General features: G+C 37.2%; 1 pseudogene; it reads right to left on the bottom strand.

Moving 5' to 3' along the window:
• The window catches only part of LOC149138112 (indole-3-acetaldehyde oxidase-like), a 136,597-nt pseudogene that overhangs the window by 81,079 nt on the left and 32,633 nt on the right, over nt 1-22,885 (bottom strand).

Genomic DNA, 22,885 nt, shown 5'->3' with positions numbered 1-22,885 from the left:
ACAGGGTTTTTAAATCCAAGGTATAAATGATCTGTACCTGATGAAAAATATCAATGGAACATATTAACATACCTCCTTCCGGCTTGCTGGGGACTATTAGACCTCTGACTCATGACCTTGCAGTGATTTTCGACCAAAACCCTAGACCTAAGACTTGGGACTTCAAGACAAAAATAAAACAAGTATAACACAAGCTCATTAAATGATATGACTTGATCCAGCAAAGCCAAGAAGGGAACAAGGACCAGCTCCTCCATCAGTTTTATGGCATGCCTAACGGGATGCAAAACTGATACTGATGAGACACCTACCTATGCACATGCAAAGAGCTTTTGATCACCGATGGAGGGCTCAAGACCGACACTAACAGATGTAATTAATGTATTTTCATGTTGACATGACACTTATTTACCTATTCTAGAAGATTCATTCATGAAATAGCAAACATTTAATGAATGAATTGGTTTCCTAGCTTATAGAGGCAAGTTGTTTTGACTGCCTAGATTGTAGTGCTTTGTTTAGAATTGGTTGAAACAGCTCCTAGGATGATGAGCTCGACCCGTAGAGGCAAGGGAAGAGGTTGTCTTGCCTATATTATGTATTTTCTCAATCATTTTCAGAGGTTGGAGAGGTTGGACTCTTGAGGGAGAAAGCTTCTATTGTATTACTCATTGTATCTCTGCAATTTTGGCAAAGGAAGAAAGACCAAGGTTTTGTAGTCCTTTTTGGGATTCCTATGGTTACATGTATTGATGGTGTGTTTCTCTTTGTACTTGTAAGTTTGTTATGTGAATCATCTTCTTACTTTTCCTTCTGCAAATTAGGCAAATGAAGTGTTAAAGTAGAATTCATGATTGCCATGCTCTGCTTTTAAGTTTGCTTAATATCAATGTTTTCATCTGTTTAAGGGGAATTCAAGGTGATTGCTTGCTCTCCTTAGCTCCTCACCAGTCATTCTCATCCATCCAACTCTTTCAAAGGCATCAATACAGTCTCTTATCTTGCCCCAAAGAGCCCCCTGCGAAAACTGTGTCCAATCCCCGCACCCAAAATTGCCTTTCCCCAACTTTCCACCGAAACCCTAAAAATCGCAAATCAAACCTTTTTATCAGTTTACTAGCCTAAAATCAGTGTTCTTTATTGGTTATCTCTACCCGTTGAAGATCTTTGCCGAGATAGACCGGAGAGAGCCCTCTCCTGCCCCGTAGGGCTAGCTACGAGGCTAAGTGGTTTGATGTTGCCTTGGAGTTTACCTTTTTCAGCCTGACGTGAAATTTCAAGCGCTAACAGCTAGAACGAGGCTTCTCCATCTAGAAGGCTATGCGATGTGGTTAAGGCGTTTCTTGCAATTTTAGTTATGATCTAACCTTCCCGAACCCTTATTCATGTACTTAAGTTATTTTCAAAAATAAAGCTATAAATTGCACGTAAACATCTAATCATGCATAAAATAAGATCTAACAGTAGATCCAAATATTCACAGAGTACTTAAGATAAAATACATCTAAATTTCATTCGATTGTGTGAAAATACAGAAAATACACAAGTGCATAAAAATAGATACAGAATTTCTTCAAATATATTTTATTACTTCAGATCTTATTCATACAAACTTCCATACATTACACACGTAGTTGCAGGGGCCCACGTACTCAACTACGGACTTACAAAGGTCTCTGTGCACTCAGCTACAAGAGCCTTCCCCTTTGCCTGAATACAAAAAGATCTACAACTACAGACTCATAAATGTCTCATCCATCAAGTGATTCGTTTAGACTCACTAAGACACATTTTTATACTCTTTTCTATTACAATACCATGGTCCGCAAACCATGGGCGGAAAAACAATACCAAAATATAAGGGGTTTTGACCTTCCTAAGACCCCTTGACTCTTATTTGATCTGTGCTACTCACGCTCCACTCCTCAAAATGCAAGGACTTACAATATTTTAACAAAATTGACCCAGGGTACGTCATCCCAACAACATAGAACCACGGTTGACTGCTATGACAAAGCTATTGAGTGTGTTGATGACAATGGAGAACCAAGAGTCTTGCAAGGTAAGAAGAAAGACACATCAGTTAATATGGTGACAGCTATCCAAGAAAGGCGTAGCCGTAGAAAAGGGTGCAAGCTATTTGCAGTACACATTTCTATTGATGAGGGTAAGTAGGTTGAGGATGCAGATGTGTTGAGTAGATGCCCAGTGTTGCAGCAGTTTCAAGATGTATTTCCTGAGGACATTACAGAGTTGCCACCTCATAGGGAGGTAGAATTTTCTATTGAGTTAGTGCTAGGGGAAAATCCAGCATCAAAAGCACCTTGTTGTACCTCTGAGATAGTAGTTGGTCAAGCTACCAATGCCAGAGCATCTAAAATAATTGTTTTGGGGGTTTTTGGTTTTAATTTTGGAAGACCAATGAAAGAAGGCAGATGTAGGATTGAAGTAATTAATCCTTTGGGATATATTAATTACTTCAGCAGAGGGCTGCTATAAGCCTTTACACAATGATATAGATCAAATAGTGGTGAGTAGAAGACAACAAAAATATTATTATCATAGTTTCCATACTGTAAAACAGAATAATCATAAGCTGGAAAACCTTCTAAATTACATTCAAAAGATTCAAGGCAGTATACTTAAGCTTACCCGAGATGCTAAAGATTTATGATTAGAGGCGATTTAGAGGCACAGACAGTTGCATTAATCCATTCTATTAATAGATGATCAATTCAGGAGCTTATATGAATCAATTGATACTCTAGTTCTTCCTACCTAGATATCTCTGCAAGTCATAAGCATATGAAGAAATAACACAATGATTGATAATTGGAAAAACTTACGGGATAACACAAAACTGTGTAAAACCAGATTCAGAATCCTCTGTTTTATATTAAGGTCCCAAAAAGACTAAGTATAACAAGTATCTACAAAAGCTTCCTTCAAAGGTGACTTCCAGGTTCAAAGTGGAACCAACAGTCACAACTTTACAACAATGCTATGAATATTCAACCCCAAACCCATAACATCTCTAAAAGAGAGTTATTTATACAATAATAAAACTACAAATATCTAAAACTGTTTTAATATTTATTCAAGGAAAGGAAAAGATCTTCTTGGCAAGAAGATAGGGGCAACTCTTGAACTGATTCTCGTTGTCCCCTTTTATTCAGGTTGTGTTGGCTTCAGTTGATGATATTTGCCCCTTTATGCTGATATATGGTTTGAATCCTTCGCGCTAGCTGATTGCTTCTTTTAACCCTTTATCTGATATGTTTTCAACTCTTTTTAAAATGCTTTTACTCCAGCTGAATGACCTATACTGTGCTCCTTTTAACCCTTACTGTGAAAATTAGATTTTAACTGTGTTTTTCAACAGTAAATCGCCTTGGATTTTATGCTACAGGGTGAAACGATTTGACATGGTCGTGATATTTGTCTTCAAACTGTTATTCGGCTTTTTATTTGTAAGCCTAAAATAGTAATCTTCCACCCTGCAAAAACATAAACTTGTTCATAAAAATATGGCGATATAGGAGGTCGTAATGGCTCTGCTGAGGCTTGAAAGGTTATTAGAAGAAGTCTGGGGCATATCAGAGGCTAAATGATGGCTTAAATCAGCCGCAGAGGCATTATTGGGAAATAAGTCTTGCTTTTAACTATTGGGTGAAAAATGAACAGTAATGGATCGAAAAAGGATTACGGAGGGATTAGTAAAGGCGAGAATGGGTTTAATCATGGGTTAAAATGTGATTTGTGGTTAAAATGGAGGCTTTTGGATCATTTCCGTGTTTAAATCGAAAATCGATTTAACACAGAAATCCATCAGAAAACACATAATGGTAGACTTGAAAATTTATGAATTCAAGCAGATATCGACGTCGGGTCCGGGCTCAAATTGGCTATTGCAATTGGAGTAGGCAAGGGGTAGGTCCATTACAAAGGACTGCGATAGGGGCCGGATGCGATATATCATTGAACTGTATTATATGTTGGGTCAGGTCTGGGCCCCTTTTGCATATCGGAGATTGCAGTGGGCAAAGGGTTATGGTTTCGGTGGGGAGCGGCGATAAGGCGGAAGCGATTTGGTGTTTAACTGCAATATATATATATATATATGATCGAGTCCGTGGCTTATCGCTTATCACTATCGGAGTGGGTGGGGGGTAGGCCCATCGCAAAGACATATGATAATGGGCGGACACAATATGGTATTAAACTGCAATATATATATATATATATCTATATATATATATATATATATATATAGATATATATCTATATATATATATATATCTATATATATATATATATATATATATATATATATATATATATATATATATATATATATATGGTCAGGTCTGTATCCCATCGCAATCGGAGATTGCAATAGGCAAAGGGTTATGGTATAGTGGGAGGCTATGATGAAAGCGAATGCGATATGATAATAGAATTCGATATATATATGATTCAGATCCGGGCTTCCATATTGCAGTCGGGGATCAGAACTTGTAATGTGAGGAGATGCGATATATATGTTATATCATAGTTTTATTACAAAACTATAATATATATGCATATTTTAAAAGGCCCGCGGCTCCGCCGATTTGCGATGCGATATATTCATTTACATAGTTTTATTTATAAAACTATGTTATATGCATTGTTTTAAAAGGTTTGTTCAATCCGCTGATTTGCAATGCGATATGCATAGTTTCTAATGAAACTAAAGGGTTTTCCGATATTATATTAAAGGAACTATATAAGACGGGAAAGAGATTATTTGAAGGATTTAATACTATAAAGTTAGTGTTAAAATGAAATATGAGGGGAAAGAGAAAATAGACAAAGTACTAATGTTTCTATTTGATTTTCATATTTTATCAATACTTAGGGTAAAAACTATTTTGTGGGTTTTTGATATAAAAGGATTTTATGTGGTAAAAAGGGATTTTTACATAGGGTTTTTACTTTTCCTAGGTAAAAACGATTTTTACCATAGGAAAAGGGATTTTTAGTGGAAAATGAATGAATATGGATATATGAAGGGGAAATTAGTGAATATAGGAATGAATGGCGATGAATGGGAAGTTAATAATTGATATTTGTAGACCTCCATCAGCTTTGTGAAATTGCCTTGTATACTTGTCTTATAAGCATAGAAACATGATTAAATATTCTATTTAATTAGAACCAAAAAATGCTACAACATTGGCTCCATCTGGTGACTGCTTTCTCCTGTAGAATGCAGAAAACTAGCAGACTAATTGCCTTTAGTATTGGGCATGGAGTCATACCATAAAACTACCAACCACTGGTTTTCAATCTTATCTAAAAATATAACCAATCCCCATGAGTTAATGTTGTCATTTCAACATTCTGCTATTGCATACTACAACCTACAACTGTAAAAAGCAACCATATGCCTGCACTTATTCAGATACTCTTTCACACTGAAATTTGAAACTTGAAAACTGTTGAAGTGAAACAACTGACAATGTAAGCGGAAATAAGCACAAGAGTGCCTAATTCATGGGCTATGGAGTTAATCAGTTAATCCCTTGGAAGTCATTGCACTCAACCAAACCAAACTTGATACTGCAATCTTGAAATATAATTGAAACAATTGTAGATCTATTGCGCCCTGAAACTAAAAGTAGCTCATCACTCCCACACCACTATCTAATTGAACTAAAAAAACTTTACATTATTAGGTGTAATATGTTTTCCAATTTAACCAAGTGCGGAGTGGACTTATTGACAAACCAAGTTGCCAGCAGCTGAAAATCTGAAGAATATATGCAATATGAACATGAAATCCCATGGAAAACTTATACTCACAAGTGTACTTTAAAAGTTGCATCCTCTATAGACATTTTAGATTTCTAACCATGGCTGAGATGAAAAGACATATACTGTTGATTTCAAGTATCCATGAACCTTGCATAGAAGTAAAGGCAACTGAAATTTTAAAACAATAGTGAGATCGGTAATCCAGTGGAGTCATCATCCGACAAAGTGGAGTCGCCAGGTGAAAATAATGCAACCAATACAAATGCCTATTCCTTGTTCACCAGCAAGAAATAGATCTAAACTTTATCGTTCCCTGGAGAAAGATCTTTGTTACTTCGCTCCCCAGCAATGGCGCCAGTCTGATGTTGTACCTCTGAGATAGTAGTTGGTCAAGCTACCAATGCCAGAGCATCTAAAATAATTGTTTTGGGGGTTTTTGGTTTTAATTTTGGAAGACCAATGAAAGAAGGCAGATGTAGGATTGAAGTAATTAATCCTTTGGGATATATTAATTACTTCAGCAGAGGGCTACTATAAGACTTTACACAGTGATATAGATCAAATAGTGGTGAGTAGAAGACAACAAAAATATGATTATCACAGTTTCCATACTGTAAAACAGAACAATCATAAGTTGGAAAACCTTCTGAATTACATTCAAAAGATTCAAGGCAGTATACTTAAGCTTACCCGAGATGCTAAAGATTTATGATTAGAGGGGATTTAGAGGCACAGACAGTTGCATTAATCCATTCTATTAATAGATGATCAATTCAGGAGCTTATAGGAATCAATTGATACTCTAATTGTTCCTACCTAGATATCTCTGCAAGTCATAAGCATATGAAGAAATAACACAATGATTGATAACTAGAAAAACTTACAGGATAACACAAAACTGTGTAAAACCAGATTTAGAATCCTCTGTTTTGTATTAAGGCCCCAGAAAGACTGAGTACAACAAGTATCTACAAAAGCTTCCTTCAAAGGTGACTTCCAGGTTCAAAGTGGAACCAACAGTCACAACTTTACAGCAATGCTATAAATATTCAACCCCAAACCCATAACATCTCTAAAAGAGTGTTATTTATACAATAATAAAACTACAAATATCTAAAACTATTTTAATATTTATTCAAGGAAAGGAAAAGATCTTCTTGGCAAGAAGATAGGGGTAGCTCTTAAACTGATTCTTGTTTTCCCCTTTTATTCAGGTTGTGCTGGCTTCAGTTGATGATATTTGCCCCTTTATGCTGATATATGGTTTGAATCCTTCGCGCTGGCTAATTTCTTCTTTTAACCCTTTATCTGATATGTTTTCAACTCTGTTTAAAATGCTTTTACTTCGGCTGAATGACCTTCACTGCGCTCCTTTTAACCCTTACTATGAAATTCAGATTTTAACTATGTTTTTCAACAGTAAATCGCCTTAGATTTTATGCTACAGGGTGAAATGATTTGACATGGTCATGATATTTGTCTTCAAATTGTTATCTAGCTTTTTATTTGTAAGCCTAAAATAGTAATCTTCCACCTTGCAAAAACATAAACTTGTTAATAAAAATATGGCGATAGAGGAGGTCATAATGGCTCTGCTGAGGCTTGAAAGGTTATCAAAAGAAGTCTAGGGCATATCAGAGGCTAAATGATGGCTTAAATTGGCCGCAAAGGCATTATTGGGCAATAAGTCTTGCTTTTAACTATTGGGAAAAAAATGAACAGTAATGGAGCGAAAAAGGAATACGGAGGGATTAATAAAGGCAGGAATGGCTTTAATCATGGGTTAAAATGTGATTTGCGGTTAAAATGGAGGCTTTTGGATCATTTCCGTGTTTAAATCGAAAATCGATTTAACACAGAAATCCATCACAAAACATATAATGGTGGACTTGAAAATTTATGAATTCAGGCGGATATCGGCATCGGGTCCGGGCTCAAATCGGCTATCGCAATCGGAGTAGGCAAGGGGTAGATCCATTACAAAGGACCGCGATAGGGGACAGAATGATATATCATTGAACTGTATTACATGTTGGGTCAGGTTCGGGCCCCTTATCGCATATCAGAGATCACAGTGGGCAAAGGGTTATGGTTTCGGTGGGGAGAGGCGATAAGGCGGATGTGATTTGGTGTTTAACTGCAATATATATATGATCGGGTCCATGGCTTATCACTTATCGCTATCGAAGTTGGCGGGGGGTAGGCCCATCGCAAAGACATATGATAATGGGTGGATGCAGTATGGTATTGAACTGCAATATATATATATGGTCAGGTTCGTATCCCATCACAATCGGAGATCACAATGGGCAACGAGTTATGGTATAGCGAGAGGCTATGATGAAAGCGGATGCAATATGATAATAGACTGCGATTTATATATGATTCGGATCTGGGCTTCCATATCGCAGTCGGGGATCGGAGTTTGTAATGCGGGGAGGGTTTAATATATGAAGGACTTGTGTTATCCGCCGATGTGATATATATGTTATATCATAGTTTTATTACAAAACTATAATATATATGCATATTTTAAAAGGCCCGTGGCTTCGCTGATTTGTGATGCGATATATTTATTTACATAGTTTTATTTATAAAACTATGCTATATGAATTGTTTTAAAAGGGTTGTTCAATCTGCCGATTTGCGATGCGATATGCATAGTTTCTAACGAAACTAAAGGGTTTTCGGATATTATATTAAAGGAACTATATAATATGGCAAAGGAATTATTTGAAGGATTTAATACTATAAAGTTAGTGTTAAAATGAAATATGAGGGGAAAGAGAAAATAGACTAAGTATTAATGTTTCTATTTGATGTTCGTATTTCATCAATACTTAGGGTAAAAACTATTTTGTGGGTTTTTGATATAAAAAGGATTTTATATGGTAAAAAGGGATTTTTACATAGGGTTTTTACTTTTCCTAGGTAAAAAGGATTTTTACCATAGGAAAAGGGATTTTTAGTGGAAAATGAATGGCTATGGATATATGAAGAGGAAATTAGTGAATATAGGAATGAATGGCGATGAATGGGAAGTTAATAATTGATCTTTGTAGACCTCCATCAGCTTTGTGAAATTGCCTTGTATACTTGTCTTATGAGCATAGAAACATGATTAAATATTCTATTTAGTTAGAACCAAAAAATGCTACAACACACCTTACAAGACGAGCACACCTAAGTTGGTTGAGTTAAAATTACAGTTGAAAGAAATGCTGGACAAGGGATATATTAGGGCAAGTGTATCACCTTGGGACGCACGGTCTTGTTTGTGAGGAAGAAAGATGGTACCCTTAGATTCTGCATTGACTATAGGCAGTTGAACAAAGTGACTATCAAGAATAGGTACCCTTTATCGAGGATTGATGACTTGTTCGATTAGCTGAAGGGAGGAGTAGTGTTATCGAAGATTGACTTGAGATCTAGATACCATCAGGTGCGCATCAAAGATTAGGACATTTACAAGATTGCATTCAGGCCCAAGTACAGGCATTGTGATTTTGTTGTTGTTCCATTTGGCTTAACTAATGCTTTAGCTACATTCATGTGTTTGATGAATAGTGTGTTGCGTCCATATTTGGATAAGTTTGTTATTGTGTTCATTGATGATATACTGGTATATTCTAAAAATGAGGAAGAGCATGCCAAGCATTTAGCGGTAATGTTGAGGTTGTTGAGGGGCATCAGTTGTATGCTAAGCTCAACAAGTGTAGTTTCTTTTAGACTGAGGTGCACTACTTGGGACATGTTGTCTCCCAAGAAGGCATTATAGTAGATCCAAAGAAGATAAGGGCCATGATGGAGTGGGTAGCTCCTAAGAATGTGGATGAGGTGAGATATTTCATGGGTCTGGAAAGATATTATAGGAGGTTCATCAAGAACTTCTCACAAATTTCTTATCCCATTACATCATTGCAAAGGAAAGGTAAGAAGTTTCAATGGATAGAGGAGTGTGAGGCTAGCTTCGAACAACTTAAGCAGTTGTTGATGCATGCACCAGTACTACAGATTGCAGATTCGGACAAAGAGTTTATGGTATGCACAGATGCTTTCAAGAGAGGGCTTGGTGTAGTCCTTATGCAAGATGGACAGGTGGTATGTTATGAGTCCTGGAAACTAAACGATCATGAGAAGAACTACTTGACACATGATCTTGAGTTAGCAACGATTATACATGTACTAAAGATGTGGAGGCACTATCTTCTTGGCAGGCAGTTTGTGCTTATGGGTGATCACATTGGGTTGAGATATTTGTTTGACCGACTGAATCTGAACGCCAGGCAGGCTAGATGGTTGGCCACGATCAGCGAGTTTGATTTTGAGATCTGATACATCAAAGGTAAGGAGAATAGGTTGGTAGATTCTCTCAGCAGACAGGTATAAGTACATCACTTCGCAGCTATCAGCTCCTATGGGATGGAATTACAAGATAGGATATTGTAGGCAAGACAATAGGAATTTAGGTATATGGAGATTGCGCACAGGTTGCAGCAGGGTGATAGTATAGGTACAGGTGCAGGTGCACAGGGCATGGACTATTGTCTTACAGTAGATGGATTGGTCAGGTTCCAAGACAGGATATATGTACCAGATAACAATGAGCTCAAGAAGGTGATCTTGAGGGAGTTTCATGTGAAACCATATTTAGGTCGCCCAGGTTATCAGAAGACATTGACTGCAGTGAAGAGATATTATTATTGGCCGCATTTGAAGAGGGATGTAGCAGAATCTATGGTGAGGTGTTTTGATTGTTAGCGAGTGAAAGTAGAGTGTAAACATCTAGGTGCACTGCTATAGCCGATTGCAATTCTAGAATGGAAATGGGAGTTCATTTCCATGGACTTCATTACAGGGTTTCCGAAGAAATTGAAACAACATGATTCCATCATGGTCATTGTGGACAGGTTAACAAAGGTTGCACACTTCATTCTGGTGAAGTCTATGTTCTCAGCTAGTGATGTCGCACAGGTGTTCATCAGAGATGTGGTTAGACTACATAGTGTTCCAAAGAAGATTGTGTCAGATCGAGATGCGAAGTTCACTTCCAAGTTCTGGAAGGAGTTATTTGCAGGTTTGGGCATAGAGTTGGCCTTTAGCATAGCCTATCGTCCGTAGAGGAATGGATAGGCAGAGAGGATCAACAAGATATTTGAGGATATGTTGAGGATGTATGTGATGCATCAGTAGCGGAAGTTGGAAAAGTATCTCCCTTTGGTATACTTTGCATACAAAAATGGTTATTAGGATTCATTGAGGATGATTCCTTTTGAGGCATTGTATGGGTGGAGTTGTAACACTCCCATTAGTTGGATTGATATGGTTAGTAGGGTATTGATTGGACTAGATATGTTGGTAGACATGGAATAGGAGGTGCGAGTGATCAAGAATAATCTAAAGGCAACATAGGATAGGCAGAAGAGTTATGCAAATAGGAATAGGTTATTTAAGGAGTTCCAGGTTGGGGAACAGGTGTACTTGTGCATCAAAACGAAGAAGAGTTTCTTGTGGATTGGCTCATGTGCCAAGATGGCACCATGATTTTGTGGACCCTTCAGTATCATTGAGAGGATTGGGCCAGTAGCCTATCGACTTGCACTGTCTCTGAAAATCAAAGTCCACGATGTTTTCCATGTATCTTTGCTTAAGAATTATGTTAATGATGTTGATCATGTGATTGATTGGTTTGTATTCCAGGTGGAACCAGATGGAGAATTCCAGCCGAAGCCTCAGTGTATATTGCAGAAAAAGGTGCACATGCTCCAGAACCGAGCAATCAAGCAAGTTAAAGTGCAATGGAAGCACTTTGGGCTTGATGAAGCTACATGGGAGATGGTGGATCAAATGCGGGCCATCTATCCTTCCTTGTTTGTCGGTTGAGGCAAACCAACTTGACGTGGTGGTTTGGTATTTTCTTTATGGTGGTTTGGTATTTTCTTATGGTGGTTTGGTATATTCTTTATGATGGTTTGGTATTTGCTTTATGGTGGTTTGCTATATGCTTTATGATGGTTTTGCATTTTCTTTATGATGGTTTGACATATGTTATATGATGTTTTGATATATGCTTAGACATGGTGTTTAGTATATGTTTTGATATACGCTTTGGTATATGATTTGGCATATGTTATGGTATCTATATTTTTTATGATGTTGCTATATGTACACCTATGTATGGATGTAAATACCATAACAAGCTATGTTATAAAGCTCCACTATGCAGTATGGGTGTCATGTTATTATGCTATCATGTGGTTATGTTATCATGATGTTATGATGTTATATGAGTTGGCACTCAACAAGATGATCATTGTAAATACCGTAATGAGTTGTATTATAAAGCTCCACTATGTGGTATGTTGTCATGTTGTCATGATGTTTTTCTCTTAATTAGATCTTTCATTGTAAATACTGCATCAAGCTGTGTTATAAAGCTCCATGAGAAGTATGTCTTCTTTCATCAGGTTGCTGAGGTATATGTGTTATTGAGGGAGGGTTTTGTAATAGCCCTAGCGAAAATTCCATGTAATAAAAGTTAAAAACAATAACCATGGATGAATGGGACCCTTATTCCAAGTTGAATGTTGGGCAAGACATCCTAGGGGGTGTTTGTTTGGTTATTTATGGCTAAGTAAATTGGAAAAGGCAATGGCTAAGGCTTTGGAAAGGGAAAATGGCATTTTTGGCTCAATTATTTATGAAAATAATGTAAATTAGGAGAAAAGGGAGGTCAAAGGTCACAGGTTGCATGTGAGGAGGAAAATGAAGAAAATAGAGGCATCATTCATAAAAAGGCTTCTGAGGTTTAGTTGGTAACATTTTTGTCAGTTCAGTTTTGGAGCACTTTCATCATTCTCTCTCTTTCATACTCTTGGATACCTATAGTTTTCTTGGAGCACTTTGGCATTAGAGCAAGAAAGGAAAAGAAGGTAAGAGGAAGCAAAGATCAAGTAGGGAAAGGTAGAATCAAGGCTACAATGGGCTTCATTGAAGGTATCGACTTGCATGTGTATTTTCATTGCTAGATTTGGCATGCATGGTATTGCATGTGGTTGTTGGTAGGCCAAAATTCTCTATTTTTACCCCCTTCCTATTACAAAACCACAATCATTAACCTCTGTTTATCTCCATAAACCTCCTCATTCCTGCACTAGTCCAAGAATACTGTATATTCCTACATAAACTTCATATTTCATGTTTAAGGTTTATTAGGTGCTTAATTAATCATTTTAAATAGATTTCGTGCCTTTAATATTTCTTGTAACTTATGTTTACTTTCCTAAAGTATTTGATAAGCTAAAGTATTAATCATTATACTAGCTTGATCTAGTGCAGGTAGATTCCTGCACTGCCGGCAACTATCCATTCTGTGATCTCCGCAGCAGCTCGATCACTTCACGCGGGCATCTTGGTCCACGTCATCCAGTTCGGTTGCAGTCATCCAGAGTTGAACTCAAGTGGAGGATAGTTAGGGATATGGCCGAGGATAAGGTCTACGGACAATGATTAGTTCACAGCTTATTATAGCCACTAGCTTATTTTTGTAATTTTGTTTGTTATTTCATTTCAGCCGAAAGGCTCGATTTGGAACGACTGTGTAATTTTTTATTATGGCCATAGGTCAAAGGGTTGTATAAAGTATAGCTCTCAGATAGAACTAGGTTAGCGAGTAGTAGCGATAGCAGTGAAATTGTAATTTCTAGTTAATTTGTAATCTCGTTGTCGCCCTCGTTCTGGGCTGGACTTGAACTCATAATGTATATTTGTTGATTGGAATTAATACAAGGAGTTGCGCCATGATTTTCTCATTCTGCATTTTAATTCTTCATTGATGTGTTGTTAACATGCTGAAGGTTTTCGTTTCCTAAAACGAGAAATGATTTGGTTGGCTAGGGCCCAGCCAACCCAGCTTGTTTACCCTCTTGATTTCGTTATCTTAAAGGTGTGTGTTAACTTTGTTTATTTGCAGAAGCATGGTTTAAATCTTAATTTCATTCTTGCTTAAGAATTTTGATTTATTTCATTCAACAGTCAAAGTGTGAATGGATCTGTTGTGTGAAAGTCAAATTGAATTACTTTACTTCCTGTAATTTCTTTTATGGTTTTCTTTCGCTTGGATCATGCAGATAAGATTATTCCTACACTAGTGCATGTAGAATTTTGCACTCTGGTTTGCTAGTTCATTTACAGTAAGTGTTTCATTCTTTTTCCTTTATATGATTTAATCTATTTCTGCAAAGTAAGCGTTCATCATCATCAGGAGGCATTTCTAATATCAAAAATTAAACTTCTAAAGATTAAAGATGACTTCATGAAATAGAAAAGAACGTTGTTGCAATATCTTAATTTATTGATGCACCTCACGATTTAAGGAAAAGAATTAAAAGTAACCTTAAATACTATAGTGAACTTGTTTCAAGTTAGATTTGATTGCATGCAAAACCCTTTGACTGAAGAAATTCTGCTTTAACTTTTGAATTTTGTTTTCATCTTAAAAGTTTATTTCTATTTGTGAGATTCAGTTGATTAAATCATTGTTTTTCATGTGCAAGTTATTTCAGATTTTGCTTGCATTTGCAATACTTTTTATGGTTAACACGTATTTTATTTTTCCCAAAAGTAAATTGGAATACTTGGTATAGCAAGATGTGTTTCGGTACAAGAACCAGTGCCTTGTTACAGGAACAGAGTGCTCCAAGCCTTGAGGCTTAGAGCCCCTACATGAAGACATATTTCTTCAGTATAAGTGTAAAATACACTTCTCACATAAGTTTTGTACCTGTACTAGTGCAATCAGATTGCATGAGTACAAGATCAACTGCTTAGTGTGAGAAGGAAAATCATTTAGAAGGAAGATCTTTTCAAGGTCCCACTTGTTAAACTTCCACCACCTGTACTGAGGATAAACATAGAGTTTCACTTCAGTAGTTAAGATTGTTTACAGCAGTGTGAAAGTTCCTTTTTTTTATTTCTTCGCAATTTCATTCTTTTACATTCCAGCACTAGAATTACTTTGGTGTTAGTTTCCCTTTGTGATTTTTCTGTTTGATTCTGCAAGATTTCAATTGAGAAGTAGGAATAGAAATAGGAAAAGTTCATACCACTTCTAGCATTACCTGTGCTTCGCCTCTAAGTTTACGAAACCCCCGGGTTGACAATTAAGTGTTGAAGGAGCTTTCTTAAGTGCAATTCTTGCACCCAACAATGGTTTGTTTCTATCATGGCATGGGTATTTCCAGTTGTAACAATGTTTGTTGAATTGAGACTTCTGTGATCCATAACAGTTATAAGAAGAGCTTCGGCGTAAATCACATATAGAAAGACCTTTGTCAACGCGTTTCGAACCAACAAGTGTGGTTCATCGTGAGGACAAGTTGACGAAACAGATCCAGCTTAGCATGTTAAATAGTCTGAGCAGAGACTCCAATGGCTAAATCGAACAACGACTACTTTTGACCTTAGGACCTAGGTCAAATTATTATTCATTAATTTAATATTATTATTATTTTTAATATTAATACATAAAATATTTTTAATGTTTAGTTTTAAAAAATAAATTAATTTATATATATATATATATATATATATATATATATATATAGATATTAAAGTTATAAAATTAGGTTATTAAAAATAAATAAATAAATAAAATACTTTTAGAGGTTAGTTTAAGAAGATAATTTACTTATTTATTTAAATTATTTAATAATATAATACATATATAATAATAGGTTGTTAAGGATGAGAATAATTTCAATGGTTAGCTTAAAAAGTAATTTATTAATTTATTTATTAATAATCATATATATATAAAGATATAAAGTTAGGGTTAAAAATATAAATAAATAATTTTAATGGTTAGTTTAAAAACTTTAATTTAGTTTATATATTTAAATTAATTAATAATAATTATATATATATATATATATATATATATATATATATATATATATATATATTTATTTATTTATTTATTAAAGATATAATATTAGGTTATTAAGATAAAAGTTAGGTGGGAATTAGTTAAATTGAGGACCTAACTTTTTTTACAAACAAGATAAATGAAAGATGCTAGTTAAAACAAATAAATAATAATAATAAAAATCAGCAAATAAATAAATAAATAATAATAATAATAATAATAAATATTATTTATGATAATAAATACCAATATCAATCAGGGAAAAATGGAGCGACACAAAATACACAGGAGAAGGATTGGAAAGAGTCCAGAGCAAGAAGGATAAACCATAGGAGATAGGAAGGCTCCAGGGGAACGACGAAAGCGAAAAAGATGAAAGAGGGGGGGGGGAGACTAAGAAGAAAGGGCAGGGATCCAACATCTACTGATCTTCCAGCCGTCATCTCTATTGATATTGTTAGGCCTTCTTTCGATCTCAATAGCTTCCCTGAGTTTACGATGATGGAACATGGCAACTTTGGCAACAACCTTAGCCTCCTCAATACTAACGTGATGCTTGGTCTTATCCACATGCTCTGCTAGCGCTGAAGACTTGGTTCTCCCATGTCTTAGGTCAGCTGCATGTTCGCTAATCCTCTGATGGATGGAACGCCCTGTTTCCCCGATGTAGGGGGTCCCACAAGAACAAGGGATCAAGTAGACACCCTTCATGTCCTTGGGGTTAACGGGATCTTTAACCGATCGGAGGGAATTACGAATAGTTTTGAGGGGTCTAAATGAAGAGGGAATATCATACCTCTTAAGGATCCGGGCAATCTTGTCCGTGGTTCCTTGGACATATGGAAGGTGGACACCTAGTCGGCGCTCCTTAGGCTCCTTCCTAATAACTGCATTTCTAGATGCTTTAAGGAAAGCCTTCTGACCTAGGCGCCTACTATATCCATTTTCCACAAAGACATCAAGGAGATGGGATTTCTCCTTATCAAAGCTCTCATTATCAGAAATCCTGAGGGCACGAGTAGCGAGGGTGTTAAGGACACCCATCTTCTGAGCAGGGAAATGATGGGAATCGGCATGAAGATACTGCTCAGTATGCGTTTTCTTCCGGAACACAGAGTGGGAGAGATAGCCGTCCTTATTCTTAGAAATAAGAATATCTAGGAAAGGGAGGCAACCATTGACCTCTTTCTCCATGGTGAACTTAATGGCAGAGGACTGACTGTTGAGGTGATTGAAGAAGTGATCCAGCTCCTCTTGGCCATGGGACCAGATGACGTTAGTGTCATCCACATACCTTTTCCAAAGCTTCGAAAGGAGACGAGCCGAGGCTAAAGCTTTGGCTTCGAAATCTTCCATAAAAAGATTCGCAACAATCGGGGAAAGGGGGGAGCCCATGGCAACACCACAAGTCTGTTCAAAGAATTCACCCTCGAAACAGAAGAAAGTGGAAGTGAGATAGATCTCAACCAGATGCGCGGTATCGGGATCTGTTAGGTGATAGATCACTTCCAAGGCCTCCTTTATAGGGATGCAAGTATAAAGAGAGACCACATCAAAGCTGACAAGAATGTCCTCAGGGTCCAATCTAATATCCTTAAGCTCCTTAATGAAGGAAGCAGAGTCTTTAACAGTCCTAAGGTCAAAAGTAGCCGTTGTTCGATTTAGCCGTTGGAGTCTCTGCTCAGACTATTTAACATGCTAAGCTGGATCTATTTCTTCAACTTGTCCTGATGATGAACCACACTTGTTGGTTCGAAACGCGTCGACAAAGGTCTTTCTATATGTGATTTACGCCGAAGCTCTTCTTATAATTGTAACAATGTTTTTCAACCTAGCCTTTCCATTTCCAGATAGCCATGGTGTGATGGGGTTCTCATGTTTTGGTTGATCTGGATTATCAGATGGATTCGAAGCTGAGTGGGGTGGATCTCTGAATGATCAAGCACATGAACTAGTGGTGCCTAAATGGGACTGTGGATCATGGTAAAGCCACTGGCCTAGTGACCCCTGAGCCATACTATGGGTTGTGGTAAAGCCAATATTGTGTTGCCTCGGTGGACCTAGGAATCCTTGTTGGTGAATGGCAGGATATACTGTAAATACAAGATGTGTTTTTCTCTCCATTTAGCCTAGTAATCTCAAGTTTAGGATATGCGGTAAATCTTGGAGAGTGGGTCTCGATTTAGGGTGTAGTGATCCAGGTTTGGATTGTGGTAAAGCCTAAGAGACTAGGAGACAGGAAAATTCCTCACAATGTAGGTGGATACACCCAGTGGCATCCATGCTTATTTGGCCTAGTGATCGGGTGGAGATGATGGTAAATCCTGTTATGATGTGTTCATTGTGTTGGCCTAGTGATCTGGGATGGATTACGGTAAAGTCTGGTTTCTATTGATGAGGGTAAGGTGGTTTAGCCTGGGTATGCCTTGGTTGAGTTCTTTTAGTTTGAGTCCGCATTCATGCTTGGAATATGGCATGGGGGTGATTTGCTGAAGAGATGCTTGGATCAGCCAATCTATGGTCGGGTGGAACGCGGTAGTCCCATCATTGGTTGTTCACTGCATTGATTAATGATAAATTCCCTCCATTAATTTTCATGTGCAAATGTACTGATGTATATATGGATTTTGATGGATGATATGTTTATTATATTTATGTTCCTATTATGCTGGTTATATGTACATTTTATAATAGTGGCTATGTGTGGCTCTCAGCATGTTTTTACTTGTATTTGAATGAATAATGTGTCTATGACCTAATAAAGGATAATGTAGCAAATGGAATGAGGGAACAATTGTTCATAGCGATTCTCAAATAAGTATGAGATCCCTACACTTAATTCTGTTGTTTACACATGTAGGTTACATGTCGATGATATGTTTGATGAAATGCATGTCATGGCTAGTAGGGGTTTGATTAAGGTTTGGTTGAGCCTATTGCTTTTGCTTCATTGTTTCCCTGTACTTTACTTGATTCTGATCTTTCATTCCATTCTAGGCAATGGCCTGGGCTCTAGGCCTTAAAAAGTGGCTTAAATCTCGAGATCATTGGCACAGAACTAGCAACTTTAGTCCACAGTCACCGGCAAGCAGGTCTATGAGAGTGACTTTAGGTCTCTAGTCACTCCCTTGCCCATAACATGAGAGCGGTTATGGCCTAAGAGGCCCATAACAGTAGTGGGACCCAAGGACAAGTTATATGAGTGGCTGACTTGTCTCCTAAGGGTATTTTTTATGATGTTGGGTGACTGTGTGTGATGTTCTATCGATTCCACTTCCTTAAGGTCACCTAGGAGGTCGAATTTGGTCATAGTAGCCTCTCGTCTGATGTTTACCTCTGTTGGCATGGTTACTTGGGTGGAGGTGGAAGGAAGGTGTTACACTACTTGCTTGCATCATGCCCGACTCAATTCTTTTGTGTTGGTTCCTCCTATTTTCTAGTGCAATATATCCCCTATTATTTAGGAAAAACCTCCTAAATCCTAGCTCACATTTGGTTGCAAGAAGTATCTATATTCTCTATGTATTGGTTTCTCCAAGAGTAAATTGTCACTACAAGTCTCTCACATACACAAACCTGTGCATACAAGAATGATCAATGATGTGCCTTCATCCTCCTTATAAGCAATTGAACCCATCTATATCTAGAAAAATTACCTTTGGAACTTCAACTTGTGATTGACTAGTTAACTAAGTCTAACTGACTCATGTAACTCGTCCTAGCCATAAAAAAAAATTAAGACTTTGTCACTTGTCCTTTTCTAACTCTAACTTGCATGAGGAGACAAACAATTGAGCCTCCAAATATATGCGAGTTAAACTGCTTCATGAACTCATCCTACCTTTCAGGAACTCGTCCTAATTTATAGTAACTTGTGCATGCTAAAGAAGGATTGCTTGTGGTCTCTTTGACTAAGGCACAAGTCAAAGAATACCTTACTCACTACTATTTTCAACACTCCCTCTTAGTGAGGAAGGTGATTCTGGAAGCACCTCTTCCCCCTAGATTTGTCTCCAATACTACCATGTTCTCCATTTTGCGGTTGCTCCCTCTAAACTAAAAGAATAGCCTACTTTCTTCTGCGGAACTTGATCTGAAGACTTGTTCTCTCCAACCATTCTTTGTGGGTCCATCACTTTATTCATAAGTTTCATGTACCCAGTGTACCTTTGTATTTACTTCATCTAGCTGAAGGTGATGTTAGAATATCCAACTCTCTCCTTAACTCCCTTAAGAAAATCCTCTGCCCACTTGGCTCAAAATATCCCTATATTGGGAGTCACAGACTGAGTGGCTTCCTCCACTCACTATAGGCTATGATCCTGATCATCTTTCTAGTAAGTCCAACTGCCAACCATATTAGACTCAAACTAAGATATTGGTTGAGGCTCCATCTCAGAGTAGCTTCTTCTCAAGTACTCTGATCTGCTCTTTCTTTAAGGACTCCCTCAGAGTTATGCCCTCCTCAACCATCACTTCTCTACTCTGAACTCTCCCTACCTTTCTACTCAAGGCTACACTTGTCTCTACCTGTAGTTTGTAGAGATTCTTCTTCCTTACACCTATCTGCTTCTTACATACAAAAGCTAAGTGTTGGAGGTAATCCTTACCTATGCTAAATATGAAATCATAACCCTTGTCCTCAAGAGTAACTACCAAAACAATATTTCCCTTTAATCGTGGAATATAGAGTACATCTTGCAAATGAAGAGAATTACCTGACTCCCTCTGAAAATTGACAGTGCCAACTCCACTAGCTGCATATTTTCCATCATCTCCTAGCTCAATCTAAATTTCCATGTCCTTCTCCTTTAGCTAGCTGAAATTATTCTTATTCATGGTCATGTGGAAGGAATTTCCTGAATCAATGAGAAGTCTATTGAGCTTTCCAAGCGAGCAATCAATGAGAAATCTTTCTCGAACTGGGCAGAAAATTTATCTACTTACATTGATGCAGCTACATGATCCTTACTGGACTCCTTCTGCTTAGGACACTTAGTGGCATAGTGTCCAAACTTGTGATAATGGAAACACTTGATCTTACTTATATCCTTCTTCTTTCCCTTCTAACTAGACTCAACCACTCCATGACCTTCCTTTCCATTGGACTTTCTACACTTTCCTACCAGGGAAAATTTCTCCTCATCCTTTGTCTTCATTGATCTACCATCTCTAGTCCCTCTCTAGATCTCTTCCTGAACACAATCAGTCCATAACCTTTCCCAACTGGGAAAAATTTCTCTGTTGCTGACAATATCCTGTAATCCATACCAAGACTTGTGAAGTCCCAAAAGAGAAAAACTCACTAGGTCATGCTCTGGTACAATCACACCCACACAACCTAGCTTATTTCGTACTTGAGTGAACTTTGACAAATACGTGACGATGGGTTCATGCTTTCTCATGTGGATACTCCTTATATTTTCCTTAAGACCAATCTTCCTGGTATCATCAGTACTCTAATATAGTTCTAAAATAGTTTTCTACCTCTCAAAAGTTATCTTCTTCTCATAAATATGAGTAACTATATGATCTCTAACCCCTTCTAGAATTATCCTCCTTGCATTTATATCATTCTTACTATGTTGGGCCAATTGTTGGAATCTTGAGGTGAAACTATTGTTTTCTTTATAAACTCTCCCACTCGATTATCTTCCAGCACTATCGTGATCCTCCCTCTCCAAGAGATCAATTTCGATGCTCCCTCTAAATAGTGAGTTGATCTCAATCCTTAGTATGCCATCCTACTACCCCAGAGAATTATACAACACATGCCCACTATAAACCTTGTATTCCTTCACAATAGGCTGAACTTAGGGCTCAATAAAGCAACTTCTAACAACACTCCAACCTATACTTTAGTTTCCCAAACAAACTATCCAATAGGACCTCATCCACTTAACAAAAAATCAACTTGAGAATAACATTCAACATACCTTAACCAGTAGACTTGTTTTGCTTCTCTAGGTCACTACCTTGTGAAATTACCTGAAGTTTTTCATCCCTCTGATCAGGGCATCCTACACCCACGTCAGCCCACAATCTACTGCCCCAAAACTTCGCAAACCCTTCTCCACAAATTCCTCCTTTCTGTGCTATCACTTGTCCTCTTATATATTGTTTTTCCATCGCCTTAAGACCATATACCAGACCTAAACTAGGGCTCGATCCCTCATGTAACAACACAGACAATAAAAAAACTTAGCATGTTTCGCAAGGTGTTTGTAACACAAATAATGCACATAAACATTGCCTACTCTTTCCTAACTCGGACTAATTAGTCTCAAGAAAAAATGAACCAAAACCAATCCTACTCTCCACTTCAATAGGCTCCTTTATACTGTGCCAATCAACTTGTGTTGATCTTTATTTTATTCCTTGCTCTGATACCATGTAGAATTTCCTTAAAATTATGCAACTATTGTACTGAACAAATCTAAAACTAATCGTTGCACCAAGACACAAAATTTCTCTACCAATTTGAAGTGGAATAGAACATAAATAAAACAAAGACACATGATAGAAAAAACAAAAAAAAAATCTAGGGAACCTAGTTGGGAAAACCCTCTCCTTGTTTAGATTTTTATTGATAGATTTCTGGGTCATTAGATCAAATACAAGGAAAATTGTTTCAATTGAGAACTCAATGTTCTCACTGCTACACTAGCTAGAAATTCCCTACAACAAACTTTGACCTCTGCTCTTACATGCTTGCGGCCTGCCTGGCCCAATTTTCCTATGTTGGTTCCTCCTATTTCCTAGCGCAATATGACCCTTATTCTTTAAGAAAAACATCCTAAATGCTACCGCACATATGCCTGCAAGAAGTCCATCTATGCTTTGCGTATTGGCTACTCCAAGAGTACGTTATCACTGTCATACAAGAATGATCAATGATGTGCCTTCATACTTCTTATAAGAAATTCGACCCATCTATATTTGGGAAAATTATTTTTGGAACTCCGACTTGTGATTGACTAGTTAACAGAGTTTAACTAACTCATGCAACTTGTCCTAGCCACAAATAACTTTTGAGACTTTGTCACTTGTCATTTTCCAACTCTAACTTGTACTAGGAGACAAACAACTAAACCTCCAACTATACGTGTGAGTTAAGATGCTTCATGAACTCATCCTACCTTTTAGAAACCCATCCTAATT

Source organism: Pinus tabuliformis, chromosome X (genome assembly GCF_031772625.1).
Source record: "Pinus tabuliformis cultivar Carrire ecotype Pingquan chromosome X, CPIR1, whole genome shotgun sequence".
Lineage (NCBI taxonomy): Eukaryota > Viridiplantae > Streptophyta > Pinopsida > Pinales > Pinaceae > Pinus > Pinus tabuliformis.
Note: the sequence above shows the minus strand (reverse complement) of the source record. Positions and strands in the feature narration are given on the sequence as shown.